Source organism: Dermacentor albipictus, chromosome 1 (assembly GCF_038994185.2).
Source record: "Dermacentor albipictus isolate Rhodes 1998 colony chromosome 1, USDA_Dalb.pri_finalv2, whole genome shotgun sequence".
NCBI lineage: Eukaryota > Metazoa > Arthropoda > Arachnida > Ixodida > Ixodidae > Dermacentor > Dermacentor albipictus.
In genome coordinates this window covers 385,561,909-385,585,292 of record NC_091821.1, presented here as the reverse complement: position 1 = coordinate 385,585,292, position 23,384 = coordinate 385,561,909, and the positions used below count along the sequence as shown (strand labels likewise).

General features: G+C 46.1%; 1 protein-coding gene across 1 annotated transcript in view; it reads right to left on the bottom strand.

Annotated features, from left to right (window-relative positions):
• LOC135902408 (sodium/potassium/calcium exchanger 5-like) overlaps positions 1-4,239 on the bottom strand; it is a 52,400-nt gene extending 48,161 nt beyond the window's left edge. Inside the window, exon 1 of the mRNA XM_065432429.2 lies at positions 3,688-4,239. The gene's annotated coding sequence lies outside the window, so the exon portion shown is untranslated. The remainder of the gene's footprint in view (positions 1-3,687) is intronic.
• Between the last annotated feature and the right edge of the window lie 19,145 nt (positions 4,240-23,384).

Below are 23,384 nucleotides of genomic sequence, written 5' to 3'. Positions count from 1 at the left end.
ATGGTTCCGCTCGTTTATTCTAACATCGTTTTATTTATTGTTAACGTTCTCCTTATTTTACATGATGCAGTTAAGCATCTGGACGAGCAATTAGGGCGTAGGGTCAAACGCAGAGTCAGGTTAAAGGGTCAAGGTGAACGTAGGGCCACGTAGGGTCTTCCCGAAAAATAGCTTGGCAACGCTGTTAGATGCAGAACCATGTAAAGTATTTTTTGGTGGTGCGAATTTCCATTTTGGAGGCTGAGGAGTGTGCATGTATCAAATAATATATGGTATCAGGTCCTGTAACTGCCTCCCTTTATTTCACTTATACGAGCCCAAATTTCCATGCGTCCCAAACTACCAATTTTAATGTCCACACAACCGCTCCACCCTGCTTCTTAGCTTATATTTTGTCGCTGTTTATTTTAAGCCTTTATGTGCAGGTTCGTCTCGAAACAAAGGCAAGGCGAAAAATACCCCTCGCAGCATCAGAAAGATTAGAAAATATGTATAGAAGGCGTAAAAAAGGCACGCACACATGTTGGTGTTCGTCCATACTCCACGTTTAAAAGGATATTAAAAAGTTTGCAGTTACACATTCGAAAAATAGCTTTAAAATGTAAATTCATAGTTAACTACTAAGAATGCCTTTCACGCAGAACGTTTGATATTTAATGAAGTGGATTTTTTTATCATACTTTAGAAAGCGCGAAGGGTATTGCGCAACCTTCTGTGACAAGGCGCCTTCCTGTATGACAAGTCATTATATAGAACACGTGCACGATCATGTGATTTGTGTTTGCAAAACGACGACTCCGAGTCCGCTCTTAGTCAAACACACTGAGAGCTCGTCGGTGACATTGTCAAGGCCGCCCTAAACTCGGCCATTGTACATTTACAGGAAGGCAGACTTGGGCAAGAACGAAAAATACGCCCGCCTTCGCGGTAAATACAGTTTGGCCAACGCCCAATGCAATACATTGAGTCGACATATTTTAAGACGACGGCGCTAATGATTGCTCGACATAGGAAGCGTTTATTTTTTTTATTTTTCTGTTTGTCAACACACTGGCTCTACACATGTCACCAACATTTAAAAATAAACTATTAAAACCTCGTGAACCGCGTTTACAGCGCCTTCATATGAATTATACGTGATAAACACCCTACCATGTAAGCATTTCCTTATAATTAATTTGAAGAGAGAGAGAATGCCGCGATCGCCAACTACGAGATCAACACAAGTCGCCAGCGCATTCAGAAGCAGAAAACAAATACTACAAGAATATTGCGTATACATCAATCTAGCTTGTCAGCTCCGTTGCACGGTTAGACGCTTTCTCGCGGTAAAAGAAAAGGGCACGTGGTCGCTCAAACACTTCAATGCTGCATGTAATGCATCCCTAACAGCGAGTTGCAAAGCTAGCACCTCGTTTATACAACGTCAAGGTACCAACAACGTTTGCTGCCTCCTCTCGTGCATGCATGTTTGCAAATGTTGTCGCAGCCTTTCGTGTATGCCATCGCGCACAAAGTGCATTTAAATGCCGAAGGATCGCACACTCGTCAGGTAAAGGACACATGAATTAGTACGTCGAAGCATAATACCACTTCTCCTAGCGCACGTCAACAGCATCGTCAATACGCTCTTCTATCCAACCCCTTATCCTTGCGTCCGTGATACTTTATTCCGGCATAATACGGGAGGACTGCTGCCGGCAGCCGTGTTCGCAGACCGTGATTCTTCGGCTTCCCCCTTTCTCTCCTTTGACCAGTTTATCGTCATCGCCAACGTCCACAGCACCCAGCGCGACATCAGTTCAATGAAACAAGAATTTTATTTTCTCCCGATTCGGCGAGCACACATTGATCGGACTGTACAATGCGCAGTGCGAGTTATCTTGCCTCTCATTGTGCGCCGACGCCCTTAGGTCAGTCCTTGAACCACGACACGTTCTTGGCCCGTAGACAAACATGGCCTTTGTATTTCGCACAATGGAGGCACTTTTGTGCTTACTTGGAGACACTTTAGTTGAGGGAGAAGTGCTGTGTTTTGTGCGTGTTTGTATATTTGTGGAAAACTGTGCACATGACTTCAGTTTTCATGCTTTCCATCTGGTGGAGTAGTATGCTAAATGTCCAGGAATCATATATATATATATATATATATATATATATATATATATATATATAGTTGATTGATTGATTGATTGATTTTAACGTCCAAAAACAACCCTGGCTACGAGAGATGCCGTGGTAGAGGGCTCCAGATTAATTTCGACCACATGAGGCTTTTCGACGTGCGCCTAAATCGGCCACCAGGAAGATACCAAAACTTCAATCACTTGCATCGACAGAGCTGCACTCTTGCGTAATGTGGGTACGTATTCATGCCCTGAACATGATAGCCTCTGGCTCGCGATACGTGTCGTTAAAAAGACGGTCTGAACTCTGCACTGAGAAACCTATACCACCATATTGTCGCGATGAAAAACTGATCACGTCACCGCAGAAGGTTACAGCTAAAGGACAGGCAGTCATTTGCAAGCTTACACGGACAGACTGTTCGGTGCTGCGAATAAAATTCGCGCACCGAACAACTTATATATATATATATATATATATATATATATATATATATATATATATATATATATATATATATATATATATATATATATATATATATATATATATAATGACTGACAGCCCCATTTCCGTCACCAGCATTCTTGCAAAGTACCCTAACATATCTTTATTTCGCATTTACACATTTAGTTAAGCACTTAGACGATAACTCACTCTTCACACGCACACAGCATGGTTTCCGTCCCAAAAGTTTGTCCTGTGAAACCACTGCTATCGTTCGCTCACGATCTTCATCTTATTCTTGTTAAAGGCGCATGCACAGACTGTGTTCGCAAAGGCTTTCGACAAGGTATGTCACAAGCTACTCATTTTTAAGCTTAGTAAGCTGAATCTTGATCCTAATCTGTTTGCTTGACTAGAGCACTTTCTTCTTAATCGATCACAGTTAGTTGCATCCAATAACCGTGCACTTGTCTCCGTTTAGCCCTGCTGCATCTGGCGTTCCTCAAGGATAAGCTTTAGGCCCTCTCCACTTTCTGAAATACATTAACCACTTACCCAACTATATTTCGTGTAACATTCATCTCCTTGCCGACGATTGCGTTATTCTTCGTGAAATTTCTGACACTGCTGGTACCAACATCCGACAAAATGACATGAATGCTCTGTAAGTGGTGAGACTTGTGGTTAATGCAACTAAACCCATCTAAGTGCAAAACCATACGTTAACCCATCGTGAAGTTAAACTTCCGAAAAGGTATGCCAGCTCTGCGTGACCGACAGATGTGCTGCCGGAGCGCATGATATTAAATTAGATGTGAAAAGTGCACGGCGGCCAACAGTGTTTGCAAAAGCCAACCTCCACGAAGTACAGCTTTCAGCACGTGTCGCATTTTCTAGGTTGACCACCCTCAGCTCGTGCGCTCTCTACAAAGGGTATACCAGCTGATTCGACTAGCGTTGCCTTGACAACCGAAACTGCACTGTTGCCTTTCAACGAGGAGTATTATTCTGCGCAAACGGGGCGTTCAACCGCGTCACAAAGCTGCAACCACTGGAGACACTAAAACGAAAGTGTTCAGTGTACATTTCTATACTGCACGGACCGTCACTCACCTTTGTAGGAGTTGCCGAGAGCCTTCAGCGCTGGGGCACGCTGACGAATAAGGGACCGGCGTTCGGTGCCAAGCTAGCGCCAGCGCGGCGTTATCTCCGCAGCGCTTGTAAAGGAAGCCGTCGCTCGCCGCTGCGGGGCCTTCCGTCAACGAGCGAAGTACAAAGGGAGCGGTCGTTGCACGGAGAGAAAGAAAAATATATATATTAACGTGGCGTGCACGCGACACAAACGGCAATAGAATAACCCGAGTCCCTGTTGTCTCGTCTTTCGTAGTCTGCGCTTCCAATGCGACCACCACCTCCTCTCTCAATGTCGTCTGCTATAGGCGTTCTTCACCACCGGCGCTGGCAGGCTTCACACCGTTCTCTCCATTGACCGCCGATGAACCTACTCCAGCGGTCTGTACAAGCGCGCGCGCTTACACGCACAGCCCTCCGAAGGCAAGCTGGATCACGCGCACAGTGCGAAAGTGCACCCTGCAGTCGTTCCTTTCCCTTTGCACAACCGGGCCACGCGCTATCTACTAGACACGCAGCCGTCGCCGCCGAGGACGCAGCTATTAAAAAAGACGTACCGCTGTTGCTAATGGGAAGGAGAACATGACGCAATCGAGCAAGGGAGAGAGAGACAGAGCGAGAGCCCTTCCGCCGTGCTCCTCTGGCAGAACAGCTGTTGCGCGCTCGTCGACGCGAAGCGGCACTCGCCGCTGCAGCCGGTGCGTACAGGCCGGTCTGGCGTGCATTCAAGCCGATAACAGATAGCTGGCGCGTTGCAGCATTTTCTCCGGAACAGCACAATCTCAAGAACTCTCGTATCGAAGTCGTCGCGGGCAGAGCCCTTGGCTGAAAGCTTATGATGACACGAGTCCGGACCACGAGGACGTGGATGCAGAAGTGGTCTCGTTGCGACAAATTTGACGCTAAATGGCCCGAGATTAGAAGTTGAGAAAAAAATCGTTTCTTTCTGTCTCTTTCTCTCTCACGGCGTCCACTTATTCAAAACCCTTTCGGCGAGAAACGATTGTCTACCTGAAACATTAGAAGGGTGTTCAAATGAAATGCGCTACCGTTTCGGTGTTTATTGTGTACGCCTGTCGGTGTAAGTTCGCAAAGAAATGCTTGTCCTTTAGCTTTAGCTCGCCCTATTACCAGCGGACCCCTCCGCCTATCGTCGCTGTCGCGTTATGTTGGCAGCATGAAAGGCACTTTATTATCTACCAGCCGATTTCAGGGGCATACTGCCTTTAATTCATCTTTTGGGCATTGGGCAGCGGTATCCTTGTAGCGTTGGGTAGAGTCTGCATGAGTATTCCGCGGGCGTAAGTGTTACTCTGTAGACTTCTGTGTGTGGCACTTTCTTTGTTGAGCTTTGTGTGAGGTGGGGAGCTAACCTTGAGTTCCATTCTGTGATGTTGAAGTATTGCTGAGTAGGTGATGGGTACGGTCTCTGCCCCCGCTGACGAAGCTGGGCATCTAGAGAGTAGGAAGGGTTGGGCCGGCAGGTGTGACCTCGGGCCGCGGCTTGTACCACTTCGTTCCCCTTCAGCCCCCTCATGCCCAGGAACCCATGTCACGCAAGTGTAAGGGTTCGGAGCACTGCGGTGCTTCAATACAGCTGCGTCTATGCACGTGGTAGTTGATAGGGCGATCCCCGCCTCTTCTGCAGTCTCAGGGTTTTGTGCGCCGGACTGTGGCAGACGCTAGCTCTCTGCCCTGAGAATCTACGACGCCCAGGGCGTAAGCGTTTCATTGCGGGTATTTGGCTGCCTCGGTGTATCTGGCGTACGGATCTTGTCTGTGTCTTCGCCGTAGGGCATCCACTCGGACTTGTCTTTCGTTGTGGTAAGTGAGGTGCAAGTTGCGTGAAATTGGTGCTATGCGCAGGGATTCACAGATGTTTGGAGAAATTCTTTCTTTTTGGTCCATGGTGGCTATAAAGGTTTCATCGTAGCTAAGCCGTTGCAACACTGATCTTCCGGTGGGCGTGAGCGTCAGTTGCTCTAACTGGCTGGCTTTATGAGCTTCACCTAGTTCTTGCCAGGTGTTGTGTACGCCCATCTTGAGAAGACTCGTAGTCGAAACCATGGACGGTAGGCCAGGGCAATTTTGATGGCTTTGCGTATTTTAATGTTAAGTTTTTCTACCTCTGCATTATTCAACGCGAGGTTGGCCGTGCCGTATGTTATTTGACTGGTGAGGAGTGCTTGCATCACGCGTAGCCTGTCTTGTTCTTTGAGTTCGCTTCTATGGCTTGCAACTTTCCTGATGAGATGTGTGAGCTGGGATAGTGTCCGCTGTAGTCGCGGGAGGGTGGCCGTCCTGGGCCCGTCTTAGTGGATGTGAAGCCCTAGAACTCGTAGGGAAACTTTGGGATGCGCGTTCCACTGAGGGTGATGTTGGGATCGGGTTCATCGTAGCCGGGTGGTCTGCCTCTCGTTCTTGACTTGAAGACCAGAGGTGCCGACTTCTCGGGAGCACAGCGGAGGCCGCATTTTTGCAAGTAGCTCTTGATGGTGTCTACTGCTTCCTGTAGGTGTGTTTCTTGCGTTCCGGTGTTTGAGGCCCTTGTCCATAACGCGATATCATCTGCATAAAAAGCGTGTCGTAAGGCCTGGTATGGCATCGACGAGGCTGGGTAGTTTGATCCTGGCGACGTTGAAGAGCAACGGCGATATGACCGAAACCTGCGGGGTGCCTTTGCTCGGTAGTCGGAAGCTGTCGCTGCGCAGGTTGTATATTCCAACTGTGGCCATGCGGTCCGTGAGGAAATTCCTGACATAGTCGTATGTCCGAGACCCGCAGCCCAGGTCCTCGAGGTTGCAGAGGATAACTTCGTTACTGACGCTGTCAAAAGGTCCCTTTACGTCGATGGCTAAAATCGATGATTTGCTTCTGGTGCTCCGGTGACCAATGAGGTCTTCTTTGAGTAGAAGGAAGACATATTGCGTTGACAGGTTCTGCCTGAAACCGAACATAGTGTTTGGAAAAATATCTGTTCTCTTCGAGGTATGAGGTTAGCCATGCAGTTGTGCATCATATGCTCGATAAGTTTCCCTACGCACGAGGCAAGAGAAATTGGGCGCAAGTTCTAGATGCAGAGGTGTTTATTTGGTTTGGGGATCATGATGACCTCCGAGTGCTTCCAGGCAGCCGGTAGCTCTCCTTTTAGCCAGCATGTACTGAAGTGCTGATAAAGTTTATAAATAAATAAAGGCGCTGTTGTGTTTTCTAAGAGACGTTGGAGTGTGTCTCACATTGGGACTGTGCATTATGTAGCGTTTTCTATATCAGTGGGGCCGGGACGTCCTTGTGGTGCTGCGGATCTCTTAGGCAAGCCGGGTTCACGTGTGAAAGAAAACAGTTATAAGACATGAAAAGTTATAAACTAGTGAACTCAAATAGGGCACATTGTCCAAAAGGTTTTTTTTACGCTTTCAAGAACGATAATGAATTAATACTTTCTTATGTCTCAATATGACTGACTAAATTCTATGTGTGTGCATGTGAGTGCTGGTGTGTGTGTGTGAGTGTGTGCGTCTGTGTGTGTGCGTGCACGTGTGTGTGTGTGCACGTATGTGTGCGCGTGTGTGTGCGCATGTGTTGTGTGTGTGCATGTGTTGTGTGGGCGCGTGTGCGTGTGTGTGTCTGTGTATGCGCGCGCGCGCGCACGTGTGTGTGTGTGTGTGTGTGTGTGTGTGTGTGTGTGTGTGTGTGTGTGTGTGTGTGTGTGCGTGCGTGTGTGTTTGCACGTACTGAGCAACAGAAAACTGTATCGGTAGTTTTTCATGTTCCTCGGTAGCTTTCTCATTCCCATGTTGCTACGTTGCGAAAATCCAAAGAAGCGAATTACGAGCGCCTCGCAGGGCCCCAAAGTGAAACGACCTTGATTAATAACAAAGCGAAGTTTTCTTTACTTATACAATATATTGTTTCGCGTCCTAACCGCTTATATATATATATATATATATATATATATATATATATATATATATATATATATATATATATATATATATATATATATATATATATATATATATAGAGAGAGAGAGAGAGAGAGAGAGAGAGAGAGAGAGCGCTAGGAATTTGCCCATAAAGCAGTGCCAGCAGGCACAAGTAACTTTGTTCTGCCTAATAAAACATAGTATCACGTCATAAAACTGGTACACATAATGTCGATTCACATAAATACCTAAAGCACACCGATCTATTAACGGAAACGAGCACGATATTCAAGGACTTCATTGATATTCCTAAATTTTCTATAATTGGCTTACACCTTTCTTGGGCAACTGTGTACATATGTACTACCGGATTTCCGGCGTATGCAGCATGGAATTTTGACCGACAAAATGTTGCCAGTGGGCCCACCTCTATTCTTCGTAATAAAACAATGACTAACGACATAAAACACGTACTATTTATAATGTCGGCTCATGGGTATCTATATACAGCCCACATACCTCATAATGGAACAGTGAATAATGTTCAGCGGATTTTTTTTTCTTGGATATCTTTATATTTGGGCGATGCATCCTTGGACCATTGGATGATGACCATCATCATCATCATCAGCAGCAGCAGCAGCAGCCTATTCTTATGTCCACTGCAGGTCGAAGGCCTTTCCCTGCGATCTCCAATTACCCCTCTCCTACGCTAGCCGATTCCATGTTGCGCCTGCAAATTTCCTAATTTCATCCACCCACCTAAAATTCTGTCATCCTGCACTGCGCTTCCCTTCCCGGCATTGACACCCATTCTGTAGCTCTAATGGTCTACCGGTTATCTAACCTACGCATTACATGGCCTGCCCAACTTCATATTTTTCTTTAATGTCAACTAAAATATCGGCTATCCTCGTTTTCTCTCTCATCCAAACGGCTCTCTTCCTGTCTCTTAACGTTACGCCAAATATTTTTTTTTTCGTTCCATCGCTTTTTGTGTGATCCTTAACTTGTTCTTGAGCTTCTTTGTTAACCTCTAAATTTCTGCCCCATATGTTAGCACCGGTAGAATGCAATGATTGTACACTTTTCAACGACAGTGGTAAGTCAGGATTTGGTAATGCCTGCCGTATGCAGTCCAACCCATTTTAAACCTTCTGTAAATTTTTTTCTCATGATCAGTGCCCAGTAATTGACTTAGATAAACGTACTCCTGTACATACTCCAGAGGCTGACCGGCGATCCTGAATTACTGATCCTGAGTTATTGCTATTGAACATATTCTTTGCCTTCTGTATATTCATCTTCAACCCTACTCTTACTTTCTCGGTTAAGGTCCTCATTCATTTGTTATAATTAGTCCCCAATATTGCTGAACAGGACAATGTGCAAAGCGAAGGTTGCCGAGATATTCGCCGTTGATCGTCACCCCTAAGCATTCCGAATCTAATAGCTTGGGTATTCATCACTATAAGACAAGTGTTATAGGAGCCTTAAATGTGTTTACGTATGCGTTGTATCTATCTCTCAATACACCTATAAACACGATTTTTCCCTCTTCTAACACCTTACTTCGCTTTAGGGCTCATTCACACCGGCTATTAAAAAGAGAGGTTGCGCGACCGACCTCGACCGCCGTCCAAGGAGCGATTCGCGGCCGCAGATGTTCACACAAGCGCGACCTGCCCGTCGGCACACCGGAATGTTCTCGCGATGTATGCCGCTCGCCATGATTACACCCTCATCGCAACGTAATATAAGCGTCAGCGGATACTGACGTCCTGCTTCTTCCTACGCCAGTAATTGGTTCATTAGGTTAACGACGGCATCGCGCGGCACAAAGTCGAGCAGCCGAGCGACTTACCCAAGACAGTCGCTTTATGAATATAAAGCGACCATTTGCGTCCGGTTCCTTTACGACCAGCTTGGTCGCGCGACCTCCGTGAGTCGCCTATGTATGAGCCCTTAGAAGTGATGTCTATAAGGGTACGCGAACATTGGCGTACCAGCTATTTCATGAGTAGAAAACCGCCGATACGATAATCAAATGGGATCGATGGATTCCGGCTCATTGCAGAGGTAGCATAAAGCGGATACCGCTAGACCACATTTGTGCAAGTCAAAATTAAGGCCAATGCTCCGAAAGAACATCCGCGTTGAAGGCCTTACTCGCGCTATTAAGGTTCTTGCGGTCTACGGGGCTTCACGACAGACTCTAAGAGTGCCGCCCCCTACCGCTCTGTAGTGTACGCGCTTTGTTCGTGCTTGTCTCCCTTTCTTTCTATCCATTGTGTACGTCTTGTGGGTGCTACGAGACACTTCAGCACCTTATACTTGAGTGTCCCGCTTTCAGTGCGCAGCGCATGTCGCTAGTGAGAAACTATCATCTCCTTGGCCTGCGGTGTGCGACACTCGAGGAATGTTTATACCCCAGTGGCTGTGCATCTAAACGTGATCAGGCCCATCGCGCCCTACTAACCTTTATAGGAGTAACTAACTTAGGTTCACGTTTGTAGCATGAACATTGAACATTCTGTAGTAGTGTGACCTTCAGTGACCGGCCCTACTGTGTGTGATCTGTACTGTGTTCTAAGGCTTCTTCCTTCGAAGATGGGAGGTGGCGGGTTCAAACACCTTATAGTGTATATTGTGAACCGACTAACGGTGAAACGGTGATTACGTGCAGCTTTACTTGGCGTCTCATCGTGGAGAACACAATTAGCCGCATAGCGAACTAGCCATGGATGTGGTTGATAATTGTGGAGGCTGTTCGACGCGGCGTCACTTTAAATCCAGATGCTGAGTTCTACTTTAGTCTTTAGATTTGTCCTGTTGCAGTGTCCTGTTGCTCTCCTTTCCTCTTTCCGTTTTCCTCCCCTCCTTCCTATCCTCTATTTCTGTGTTGCTGTCACCTCCCTTCAGAAGAGTAGGCAGGCGTTGTGCCCCTTCCGGTGGCAGTTGCTAGCCTGCCCCTCGCTTTCCCTTTCCTAATACGTGTGTATATGTGTATATGTGTTCAAAACAAATAATAATAATAATAATTTCTTTCTATCTCCCCCTTCCACTCTGTTTTTCTTTTTATCCCTCTTAACCCTTCCCCCTGCGCAGGGTAGCCAACCGGAACTACCTCTGGTTAACCTCCCTGAATTTCCCTGCATTATTTTCTCTCTCTCTCTCTAAGTGGTGGAATACTTCAACGGGCAGCCTTGTAAATGATAATTCTAATTGCCGATTAGGACACCATTGTCGGTTCCAAGAATAATTCAGATGCATATTCTGTAGAGTTTGCTGATATGAGAGGCTTTGTTTGTTTTCGGTCAAAGGAAACTGCCTATATGCACAGTCGGCGGATGCACAGACCTCCGACGCAACAAGCGATGGAGTGTCACCAGGGTACGTAGAATTCGGGCAGCGTGATGGAGGGTTAGCTGGAAAGAGCGGCAGCTACCTCGAGGCCGCCGCACAAAAAAAAAAAAAAGAACAGGAGCCCAGGGGTCAATGCCCCTTGTCGAGTTCGAATCACGCGGAAAAGGACAAAGGGAAGCAGGGAGAGGTTGGAGAGAGTGAAAGGGTGTTTATCGCCGGTGGCTCAAACATGGCTAGTTGCTCAAAAGCAATTGTGGAGAGGGTGAAAGGCGATAAAAGAGTGGCGGTAGGGACATTTAAAGGGCAGACACTGTGTTCTGTCATGGAGCGATATATGAGAGGCTTTGTTTGTTTTCGGTCAAAGAAAACTGCCTATATGCACAGTCGCCGGATGCACAGATATCACCGTAATCTTTAAAGAAGCTCGCGCTAAAGAATCGGCTATTTCATTAAGGCGAATATCTAGGTGGCTTGGTACCCATACTACATGAATTAAACTTGAGTGGGGCGGAGCTAGCGTACAAAACGTGTTCAAAGCTGTCGAATTTGTAGACGCGTTAAGCGTGCTGCATACACATAGAGAATCTGTGAGGATAACAACTAGACCTTTCGGAAAGCAAGAACTTTCGCCATAAGCTCTGCCTGAAAAACTTATCTGTAATCTGGCAGGAGAAGTGAAAAAGACCAATCGAGTGAGGGTGAGCAGATTCCCATGCCTGCCTTCTCTTCGCACCAAGAAGCATCAGTCGCTATGACATTTATTGGTAAATGGGCCAAATAGTCTTGAAAAGGGGCATTCAAATATGTTGGGGGCAGCAATTTTGCATTTGGGAAAAATGCCTACAAATTCAATTTTGAGCGACAACGTGAACCTGTCAAACGGGATGATTTCCCTAAGACGAACGTTTAAAGGTGCTAATTGTGCCTGCACAAATACATCCTGTGGGGTATGCGACCGTGGCCACGTGTTCTCAAAAAACGAATTTGGTTCACTAATCAATGCACATTGTGTACGTCGTAGAGGAGATACATAAGTTCTTAAGTAGGCTTGAACTGTAAGCATGTGGAGTCTCGTGTGAAAAGAAGGTAGGCGCGCTTCCTGGTATAACACGTTATTAGCAACGAATTTAGGAAGACCTAAACATAGTCGAAGAGTTTCTCTATGTGAAAGAATAGGTGGCCTTATTGTATATTTTGCACTTCCGTAGAACAAAACACAGCCAAATTCTAGAATCGGCCGTGCATACATACGGTAAATCGTAATTAGTGTGTCTCTTCACATATATCAGAACGCTGGTTGCTGATTCTGCGTTGTAAATCTACAGGTCGTGTCCGTTTCGTTGCAGTATTTTTTATGAGAGAACACCAGTTAAGTTTTCCATCATACGTAATGCTCAATTACTTAAGCGACTCTACCTGTGGAATGGTTCTCCGATCATATACTTATGATAACTGTACCGGCCCGAAAAGCGGTAAGAGAAGGAATGCACTTTTGTTTACGTTTAGTGACAGATGAAAATTGTGAAGCCACGTCTCTAGAGTACAGAGGTACGTTTGCAAATACAGGTAAATGGAATTAATGTCTCTTGCTGTCTCGAAAAATGCAATGTCATGCGCATAGACATACACGTTCACATCCTGGCGCAGCGGAACTGAACTCATCAATAGGTTAAATAGTACAGGAGACAGAACAGCCTCCTGGGGCGCCCCTCTTGTCTGGTCGAACTTTGTTGAAGAAAAGCCATTTTGAAAACAACGAAGTTTTCAGTTTCTTTGAAATTCGAAAATCTGTGCCGTTATATATCTCGGAAAATTGGGGGACTGCAATCTGTCAAGCAGTAGTGAGCACTCGACGCTGTCATAAGCTTTCGCTACGTCAACAGTCACTAAAGCACTAAATTCTTTTCTATGCCAAGCAAGTTGGATTCGGCTTTCCAAGCCTACATATAGCACACCAAATGGAGAGACCAGGCCGGATACCTATTTGACTTGGGCTCAGTAACGAATTTTGATATATATGATCCATCAAGCGCTCATATAAAACTCTTTCAATAAATTTTACCTTATCTAACGTAAGATAAATAGGTATAATAGTGTCAAGACTGAAGCCAGCTCCTTGTTTTTTAAGTAGCTAAATTATTTTGGCTGTCCTCCATTCTGGAGGAACCCAAGCATTTCTTAGCTAATAATTCACCATATACAGAAAGTCTTCAGGGGGCATTGCAAACAAAATTTTTAGCATGGCATTGGAAATACCGTCGCGAACTGGGCCTGAGGCAGGCAGAGATATAACGATATTGCATAGCTCTGACAATGTGACTTCCACAAAGTCATCTGTGATGGGAGGTCTTAATGGCCCATTCGGCAAACAAGTTAAGTGTTGCGCTAAGCCTTTTCCTGTGAATTCTAAAGAAGCAGCTATCTCGCGTGGCAAAAGAATTATGGGCACTATATTCGCTGATGTCGGTATGAACTTTCTATATCGAAGGAATCTGAACGGAGCATTTTTGTTGTTGGGCTTGCAGAGGAAGCCACGATGTTTTTCATCATACTCGTCTTGGGTATTCGATACTGTTCTCTTGATTGTAGCAGCTGCGAACTTATTACTCCACTTACTCGGACACTGATTGTAAAGTAGCGTTTTACAGCGAAGCTGTATACCTCTTCCCTCCAAGGAAATTTTCATGTTGTAATCAAAAAACTCCCTGTACGTGGGCCGATCGCGGAGATAGTGCAATGCCTGGCCGACCCACGGCGGAGGTTCAGTTCGTCATTAAGAGGCCCACATACACAGCTTCGCTCGTCATCCTTCTTCACAGAGTGGAAGGGCACTGAGTTTTTTTACAAGTGCACTTGTGCACTTGAAAAGCCATGGCTTTTCGTTGTCTATAATCCCGTGTACACATTGAATTTCACCAAAGAGAGGTAGTACTTTCATCTACGTTGAAATTAAACTGATACTTTTTAAAGGAACATTTTATTACCGACCAAAGTCGCATGGCTTTGATGTCATCCGGCATCGCGTTATCTGGGAGTCGAGGGCCGTTTTTAAGACAATTTGACATTTCTGGTAATTGACAAAAGTGCGCGCCGGAGACTTTAAATAGAGAGAGAGAGCAAATGATAAATGAAAGGTAGGGAGGTTAACCAGGACGGAGCCCGGTTGACTACCCTACACTGAGGAAAGAGAAAAGAGGACGGAAAGATTAAAAGAAGAAGATAAAGTCTATGGGGATATCATTCGGTCACTCAGTCCGGATCACAGACGGTGACTCAATCCGTGGCTTTCAAAAATCGCAGCAACGCTTTTGTGACTTTCTGTATGCTGTGATATGTGAGGCCATGGTTACAAGATCTTGTTGATGGTGAACGGTGTTCTATTTAGCTAATTGAGAGCTGTGCAGAAGTCATGTCTTTCATTTTCAAAATATGGGCAGTAGCACAGTAGATAAAAAGAGGTGAGGCGTGCAGACAGGACACAAAAGTTCGTGTTGTCCACTTCTCTACTCCTGTGTCCTGTCTGCACACTTCACCTCTTTTTTGCATAATTAATCCTTACCAACTAGCTCAGCTTTCTGTCGTTCTAAGCACAGTAGATGTTCTATTGTTTCTTCGACACTGCAGGCATTGCACTCGGCGCTATCAGCCATTCCAATAAAAAATGTGTATGCATTGGTGAATGCGACGCCCAAGCGTAAGCGGCACAGCACTGTTTCCTCATTACGCGGAAGCACTCGTAACAGCCGCAGTTGCATAGATGGATCGAGGGAATGGAATCGATCTTGGGTGAATTCAGGTGTGTGCCACTTCTCCAATGTCATACGGTGCGCTAGCTTGCTTAAGGGTTGGGCTGCGTCAGCCCGCAATAAAGGTACAGAAACAAGGGTTGCTCCTTCGTGTGCTTTCCTAGCAGCTTCGTCAGTGAGGTCGTTGCCCGATATACCGCAATGGCCAGGCAGCCACTGAAACACGACGTCGTGTCCTTTCGCGATCATACGATGGTGCATTTCTCGTATCTCCGACACGAGTTGTTCACAGGGTCCGCGACGAAGAGATGACAGAAGACATGGTAAGGCCGCCTTCGAATCGCAGAATATTGCCCACCGATTAGCGTGTTGGTTGCTAATATAATCGACGACACCTTGGAGGGCAACAAGCTCCGAACCTGTCGATGTTGTCAAGTGAGAAATCTTGTATCGGATGCTTATTGATCGTGATGGTATAACCACTGCGCTGGTGGAGCTGGTCTGAGTGGAAGAGCCATCCGTATATATGTGGACTCGGTCAAAGTAGAAAGTGTGCAAACAATCCAGAGCTGCTTGCTTCAAGGCCAAGGTAGGCAGGTCGGTCTTCTTTCTTATCCCTGGAACCATAAGCCCTTATCCCTGGAACACACTTGAGGTTGTTTTAAACACCACAAAGCTGAGGTTGAAGGTGCTGAGGTTGTGAAGCCCTATGATAGGGAGGCACGATGGATGCTGACCTCGCTGTAGAAGGACGCCTGTGGTCGTCGTTCTGGCAAGCAAGCAAGAGAGCTTGATTGCATGCGTGAAACATCACGAACATGGGCCCTGAGCGAGTCGGTGCTGATGTAAGTCGTGATCGGATGGTCTTGAGCCATTATAATGGTTCCTGCTGTTGAGGCGCTCCGCGGGAGGCCTAGGTAAACACGTAGTGCCTGTGCTTGTACGCTCTGAAATTCTCGAAGATTTGACTTGCATGTTTTAGCAAGCACGAGAGAACTATAACGTAGCAATCCGATAAAAAGTGCTCGATATAACTGTAGCATGGAACCCACTGACGATCCCCATGTTTTCACGGTGATGAACTTGAAGACATAAACAATAGATGTGAGCTTCTTCAAGTGGGCAACCTGAGGGCTCCGAGAGAGGTCCCAGTCAACAATGACACCCAAAAACCGATGATTTCTCTTGTAGGGGATGGGCTGGCCATTGATGCATACTGGGTAACGAGACATTGCTTTTCGCGTAAAAGCAACTACCGCACATTTTTCTGTTGAGATGGTAAGGTCTTGTGTGTGAATATAGTTACGTGTTTGTGTTGCTGCTTTCTGTAGCCTTGCGCGAACCTGCAGGCGAGTGGCCGCTGATGTCCAGATGCAGATGTCGTCGGCGTAGATTGAGACACTCACTGTTTCCGGTAGGGATTCGGCCAGCCCAAGAAGCGCGAGGTTGAAAATAATAGGGCTTAGAACACCGCCTTGGGGAACGCCTCGGCATATGTAGTGGTCGGTAGTCGGACCATCTTCCGCACGTACGAACAAAGACCTTTGTGTCAAGTAGTTTCTGATCCATCGATATACTCGCCCTCCTAGTTCATTTTTCAAAAGTACGTCTAGTATGGGTTGATGGGAAACGTTGTCGTAAGCGCCTTTCACGTCCAGAAAGAGCGCTACTGACAATCGCTTCCCAAGATGTTTGCTGTTCTACAGACGATACTAGATCGATGACACTGTCAATCGATGAATGGCCTCGTCGAAATCCCGCCATAGCGTCAGGGTAAATTTTATGGTGTTCAATGTACCATTTGAGACGCATGAGCATCATAAGTTCCATGAGCTTCCCGACACAGCTGTTAAGCGCTATAGGCCGATACGATGCCAGTTTAAGCGGTGACTTTCCTGCTTTTAGAAGCGGTACCAGGCGACTGCGTTTCCATTCCTGTGGGACGACACCATCTTGCCATGAACTATTAAAAAGGCTGAGGAGTTCTCTTCGTGCGTCTCGATCTAGGCGGCGCAGAGTAGTATATGTTATGCCATCGGGCCGTGGTGAAAAAGAACACCTACAGAGTGCCATAGCAGCTTCTAACTCTTCCATAGAGAATGGAGAGTCCATACTTGTATCTCGTGGACCGGGTATGTCGCTTAAAGCCATATGTCAGGGACTAAAACTGTGCCGCCGGCGACTTTCACGCAAAATTCCTCTGCAACGTCAATCTCACGGCGGTTTTGATAGAGAGCAAGAGAGTTAAAAGGGTGTCGTTGCTGGGGTCTTGAGCAAAGACCCCGTAGGGTACGCCCCACACGGGACAACGGCTTGCGGGGGTCCAGTGACTCGGAAAAGCATTTCCATTTTTTGATACGCTAGCTTACCATTCGGCGTTTTATCTTCTTTTCTTCTTTCTTCTTTTATTCTCAGAGGTCAAGAATTGACTTTGTGCGCCTGTACCTCCTTTCAGCACGGCGACGTAGTGTACTAGTGTACGGTGACGTAGCTTCCAATTTAATGTCATTCTCTGTACGCTTTGACGAATGTGTGAAGCAACGCGTACAATCTTGCATTGCGTCTGCAATTATGTCTTCTAATCTGCATACGATATGTTTCTTACATGCCTCTTCTACACAATCTTGAAAGACTGACCAGTCGATTTGGCGATACAACCGGTAATGCGGCGTCTAGTCCGTCGATTTTCACATAGGTCTGAATATGATCACTTCCGCGGGTTTCAATATCAGTGAACCACTGCACGCTCGAAGTCAGGCAACGTGACACCAAAGACAAGTCAAGGCAGCTGCTGTAGGTTGTTCCTAGTAGAAATGTCGGACTTCCGTCATTAAGAAGACACAGGTTGTGGTCTGATGCAAAGGACTAAAGAAATAAGAGGGCAAACAATGTTAAACCTAATAGGTATAGATGATCATTGTTTGAGGTGGAATCGGCAGTAGACCAGGATGTGACGAAAGTCCCTGAACTGGCAAATGTTAAATCCAATGTTGAATTAGAAAGAGCTTGAATAAACGTACCTACTTTCGTGTTTAAGCAACAAAACTTTTGATTAATTGCCCAGTCCGATAATCGCTTCCTACATGAGTCGGTTTTGAAACCCCAAGACACATAACGCGAATTAAAGTCTCCGGCTGTAACAATTCCTTTCGTACATGATTTGACAACGGTATCAAGGTAGCGAATATACTGAAGACCTGTGGGAAAATATGTATTAACTAAGGAAAATGGGGAACAACCAGGAATAGTTACATCTATTGCTAGTATATACATTGTACTTCGTAGACATACTGGTAGGGTATTTTTTGCTTTGTGGCATACTTTAGTTATTATCAAGAAAGCAAGTACTCCGTCTCGCGATGGACGGTCCAATCGAGATAAACGATAATTTCTTATGTGAAAATCTTGGCAATTTGAGAGCCGTCTCCGGCAAAAAAATAATGACGGAAAAAAATTATAAACAAGGATATATTAAATCTGTAGCTGAAGAAATAATTGAACGGCTGTTCCACTTTAATTCCTTTGAATAGCCTATGATGATTTAGCTTACTTTAGAAACCGCTTGCTCTGAGAGACTCTCTTTTAAAAGATCTGTCTTCAAAAGACTTTCTTTGCCGCACTTTGTGGTTTTAGATGGAAAGACAGAGTTGGAAGAATTAGGATTAGCATCTGTCTTAGAAAGGCTGTCTCTAACAAACATTTTGGTTTTTTATTGCGGGACAGGGATCGATGAATTACCATTAGGTGATCTTGTGCGTTGAAGCGTCGGGAGATCCATTTCTACACCCTGATTGTTTTCCGACATTGACCCGAAGAAGCATCCGTTGTCGGACTTCTGAGTTGAAGTAGATATCCTTGCGTTTTCAGCGTTTTCTACAATAACTGGCAAAAGACCGGTCAGCTGCTCAGCGTTCTATGTAAGGGGATGAGTAGGAATCTACGAGCTAGCATTATAACTGGCTACAGAACTATAAAGCTAAATTATTTGGGATGTCAGCACTTGAGCTAGAGTCCCCGACATGCTTGATGTTAGACGTTCCGTAGCTTTTAACAACGCCTTTCCGATCACTATCGTGATAGCATCGGAAAGGGATCAGTCTGCAATCATTTGCTGACGGGCTGTCACTCCTGCATATCCCTTAGATCTTCCCTGGACCTCAGCAACAGCATCACGCCATGAGCAACGTGTCCTTTGAATTACTTCTATAATTTGAAGTTACTGGGTTCTTGTAGGACAATTCGAGTAGTTTGCGGGGTGATCACTACCACAGAGACAGGATTTCTCTTCATCGGACGAGCAATCACTAAAATTGTGGCTGTCACCGCAAGAACGGCAGCGGGGAGCAGATCTGCAGCTCCTCACGCTGTGATTTAATCGCCAACACTCCGCGCATTGTAGAACACGTGGAGCCAGAGCGTCAACCTCATAAATTAGGGGGCACACCTTAATTTCTGTCGGACGCATCGTCCCAGCACATGTAACTATGACTGACTCAGTTAGGGTCTTCTTATGGTCAATAACTCTGCTACACCAGTAAACAGAGATGACACTAGCCACCGAAAATATGTCTAAAATCTCTTCAGGGGTTAAACTGACGTCAACACGTCGTACAATGCATCTAGAGCATGCAGGATGTCGTCGGACGAAACAGCTCACCGGATGCGAAGCAAATGTCGAACAATTAAGTAGTTCCTTGACACATGTTCTCGTCTGGCAAGCAACATGATATACCTCCTCTGCCGAACTGGCGAACCTCAGTGACCTTTTGGAAGCAATCTGAGGCCTTCTACAATGCCACCTGAATTGTCTTGCGTTTCTTCATACTGATATAATAACACCGCCGATAAGCACTATGGCTACGGAAACGTTGCCGGTTCCACTACGGAGCAAAAACTCAAGCGGCAGCTCCGGGGAGCTATAGAGGCTGACCACGGGAAAGCCCTGAAGCGAGGTGATGATACAGACATCAAGCAAGGCCGAATAACTCAGAAACACATAAGAAATGTTCAAGCAGAAAGGAAAAGATTGTAACGTAAACTAACATGTTCAACAAAGAAAATACCACCCGGTAGTTGATCTAAGCTCACAAAGCAGGAAATGCCAATAAATAGATCGAACTATATCGAGGTAGGCTATAGCTCGGCTGCGCATTGAACCTGGACGGCAGGAGCAGCTACGCAACGGCTCGCGTCAGAACAGTCTTCGTTGGTAAAGGTGGCGCCCCTTATAGTAGAGAAGATCAGTGCCTACAGTAATTGGCACGCCATCCACTGGATGTGAAGGACATAGAGGACCTAAAGCAGCAAAACAGTAGAACGCTCATCCCGCAATGTTGTAATAGATGGAAAATGAGGTATACGTTAGCGCGCATGATGATACGGCTCATGTGGGATTTAGGGTCCTTGTACAAGTGTAGGCGCTGAAACACTGTTCGCGGAATTGATAGCGTGATCGGTGCTCCTTATACGATCGGTCATTGAGGGTAGGTGAGGATTTGGGATTATCACTCTGATGACATTGTGACATACAAAATCTCATTCGCAGCGCGCCGAGATAAAAGAAAGAAAAAATAACGGAAAACAGAAGCTTTAACTTATGTCATCATCATCACCATCAGCATGGCTACGCCTACTGCTGGGCAAAGGCCTCTCGCATACTTCTCCAACTACCCCGGTCATGTTTTAATTGTTAATTGTAGCCATGTTGTCCCCGCAAACTTCTTAATCTCATCCGCCCACCTCACTTTATGCCGCCCCCTGCTACGCTTCCCTTCTCTTGGAATCCAGACCGTAACCCTTAGTAACCATCGGTTATCTTCCCTCCTCATTACATGCCCTGCCCATGCCCATTTCTTTTTCTTGATTTCAACTAAGATCTCATTAACTCGCGTTTGTTCCCTCACCCAATCTGCTCTTTTCTTATCCCTTAACGTTACACCCATCATTCTTCTTTCCGTAGCTCGTTGCGTCGTCCTCAGTTTAAGTAGAACCCTTTTCATAAGCCTCCAGGTTTCTGCTCCGTAGGTGAGTAGTGGTAAGACACAGCTGTTATACACTTTTCTTTTGAGGGATAATGGCAACCTCCTGTTCATGATTTGAGAATGCCTGCCAAACGCACCCCAGCCCATTCTTATTCTTCTGATTATTTCAGTCTCATGATCCGGATCCGAGGTCACTACCTGTCCTAAGTAGATGTATTCCCTTACCACTTCCAGTGCCTCGCTACCTATCGCAAAGTGCTGTTCTCCTCCGAGACTGTTAAACATTGCTTTAGTTTTCTGCAGATTAAATTTTAGACCCACCCTTCTGCTTCGCCTCTCCAAGTCAGTGAGCATGCATTGCAATTGGTCCCCTGAGTTACTAAGCAAGGCAATATTATCAGCGAATCGCAAGTTACTAAGGTATTCTCCCTTAACTCTTATCCCCAATTCTTCCCAATCCAGGTCTCTGAATACCTCCTGTAAACACGCTGTGAATAGCATTGGAGAGACCGTATCTCCCTGCCTGACACCCTTCTTTATTGAGATTTTGTTGCTTTCTTTATGGAGGACTACGGTGGCTGTGGAGCCGCTATAGATATCTTTCAGTATTTTTACACACCGCTCGTGTACACCCTGATTCTGTAATGCCTGCATGACTGCTTAGGTTTCGACTGAATAAAACACTTTCTCGTAATCAATGAAAGCTTTTGTATCTACCCCTTAAGAACACGAGACTGAATACGCGCACTGCCCGGGTCTTCTTCAGTCTTACTGCAGCTGTTATGGACACTCTGTTATACTCACAGGTAAGAATGTGGTTAGGATAGTGCAATACCCGGTTTTTTGGTCAATACAATACTTAAATTCCTTGCATGATGTCAATTTACTGCTACTTGCTCATGCTGCGGACCTACAAGGTCTAAATTCGTGTCTAAAGCTCGTGAACGTGAACGTACAGGTAAGGCCAGTTAAATGAAGAACCAGTGCCTGCAAGGGATGAGTTCGGGAGTAACATCGCATTGTATACTGAATGTGAATCGCAATAGAAAAGGTGACGAAACGATCAAAAGCTGAAGCTTGGAAGAGTTGGTAACGGTGCATTTTGGTGAGGTTCACAGTGCGCACACACTCTGCCTGTCGTTTTTTTTTTTTTTGCTTCCATATAATGTGTGCGCTGCGAGCACCGTCAAAAATGACGAAGTGGTGGTGGGAGAACAAAAGATACAATGAGGCCATATCTGCTCTATTTCATTTCATTTATTTGGTTCCTAATACAGTGTCTATAGGAAGAGTTCGAGGCGTTATGGTTCAATTCGTGCGGCAATGAATGGAACGGATGCCAAACGCCTGAGACACGACGTGCCTAATCATCACGTTCGTCAACATGAAAAGACTTGTCTGTCGGGTGTGTGTGACGGGATTAGGCCCCAGGGTAAATACTACTCTCCTTTGTCCCACGTTCACCCCCTCTACGCTAGGGAGTGGTTTTTCTCCGTATTCATCTGTGAGGGTTGACCCGACGTGACCTACGTTCACCCCATCTACGCCAGGAAATGGTTTCTCTCCGTGTTCATCTGTGTGAGTTGACCCGATGTGCGCTGACAAGTCCCTCTACCAGGCAGCAGGTGAGAATGACGTTGCCCGGATAGTGGAGGGTATAAGAAAACCAGCGAGATGCCACGTGGAGACACATTTTCTCTGCACTTGCATGCAGGAGCATGCACGCACGCCGAACGTTTCTGTACTTTTCGTCTTAGAGCGCACCGCTCAGCCGTAACGATAACTTATGTTATTGTTTTTACATCACTTCGTATTCCCTGCCGAACCCTCTCCGACGGTCAACCTGGTTGAAGCTCCAAGTAGACGGGATTGTAGGCCTCCGAAACCCCATCACCGTACAAACTGGTGGCAGCCTTAACAGAGGCAAAAGTCTAAATTGCCTGACAATTGCCCCCTCCCCCCCCCCCACCCCAAATCACAAAACCGGATTATATTTTTGTTTTTTACGGGTAATATTTTTCGCTGCTTCCAGCAGGTGCACATGAACACCGAGTGCTTCTACACAAAAATATTGCCAGCGCGACTGTATACTGTACGTTTTCTTTATGGCACCGCGCTTGCGACGTGAGACTGTGATTCATAGCCACGTATACCCACACATCACTGCGTCGTGTGCGTCAGACGAAGTGAAATTGGACACAGCAGTGCTCCGACCGCGTCACCGGCAGGGTTTGACGACCGCGTGCACAGGGCACGGGTGACCGAATCTGTGGACGGAATCTTTTTCCTCTTCCGTCCATTTTCGCTCGAACGCGTTGGCATTTTCTGTGCGCGCGCGTCAGGGGCGTTTATAATAGCGACACAATCAATCGCTTTTTTTTTTTATGCGAAGCATATTACGAGAGCTCAACCCAGCTCCTCAGGCGCGGCGGTGTCGCCTTGAATACCACGTGACACCGTGACGTCACGACAGAGGAGAAGTGGCTTTGGCTAAACTCTTGCAAGATGGGCTGGGTGGGAATCGAACCAGGGTCTCCGGAGTGTGAGACGGTGTCGCTACCACTGAGCCACGAGTACGATGCTTCAAAGCGGTACAAAAGCGCCTCTAGTGAATGCGGTGTTGCCTTAGAAACGAGCTGTTTCTAAGGCTCAGGCGTGCG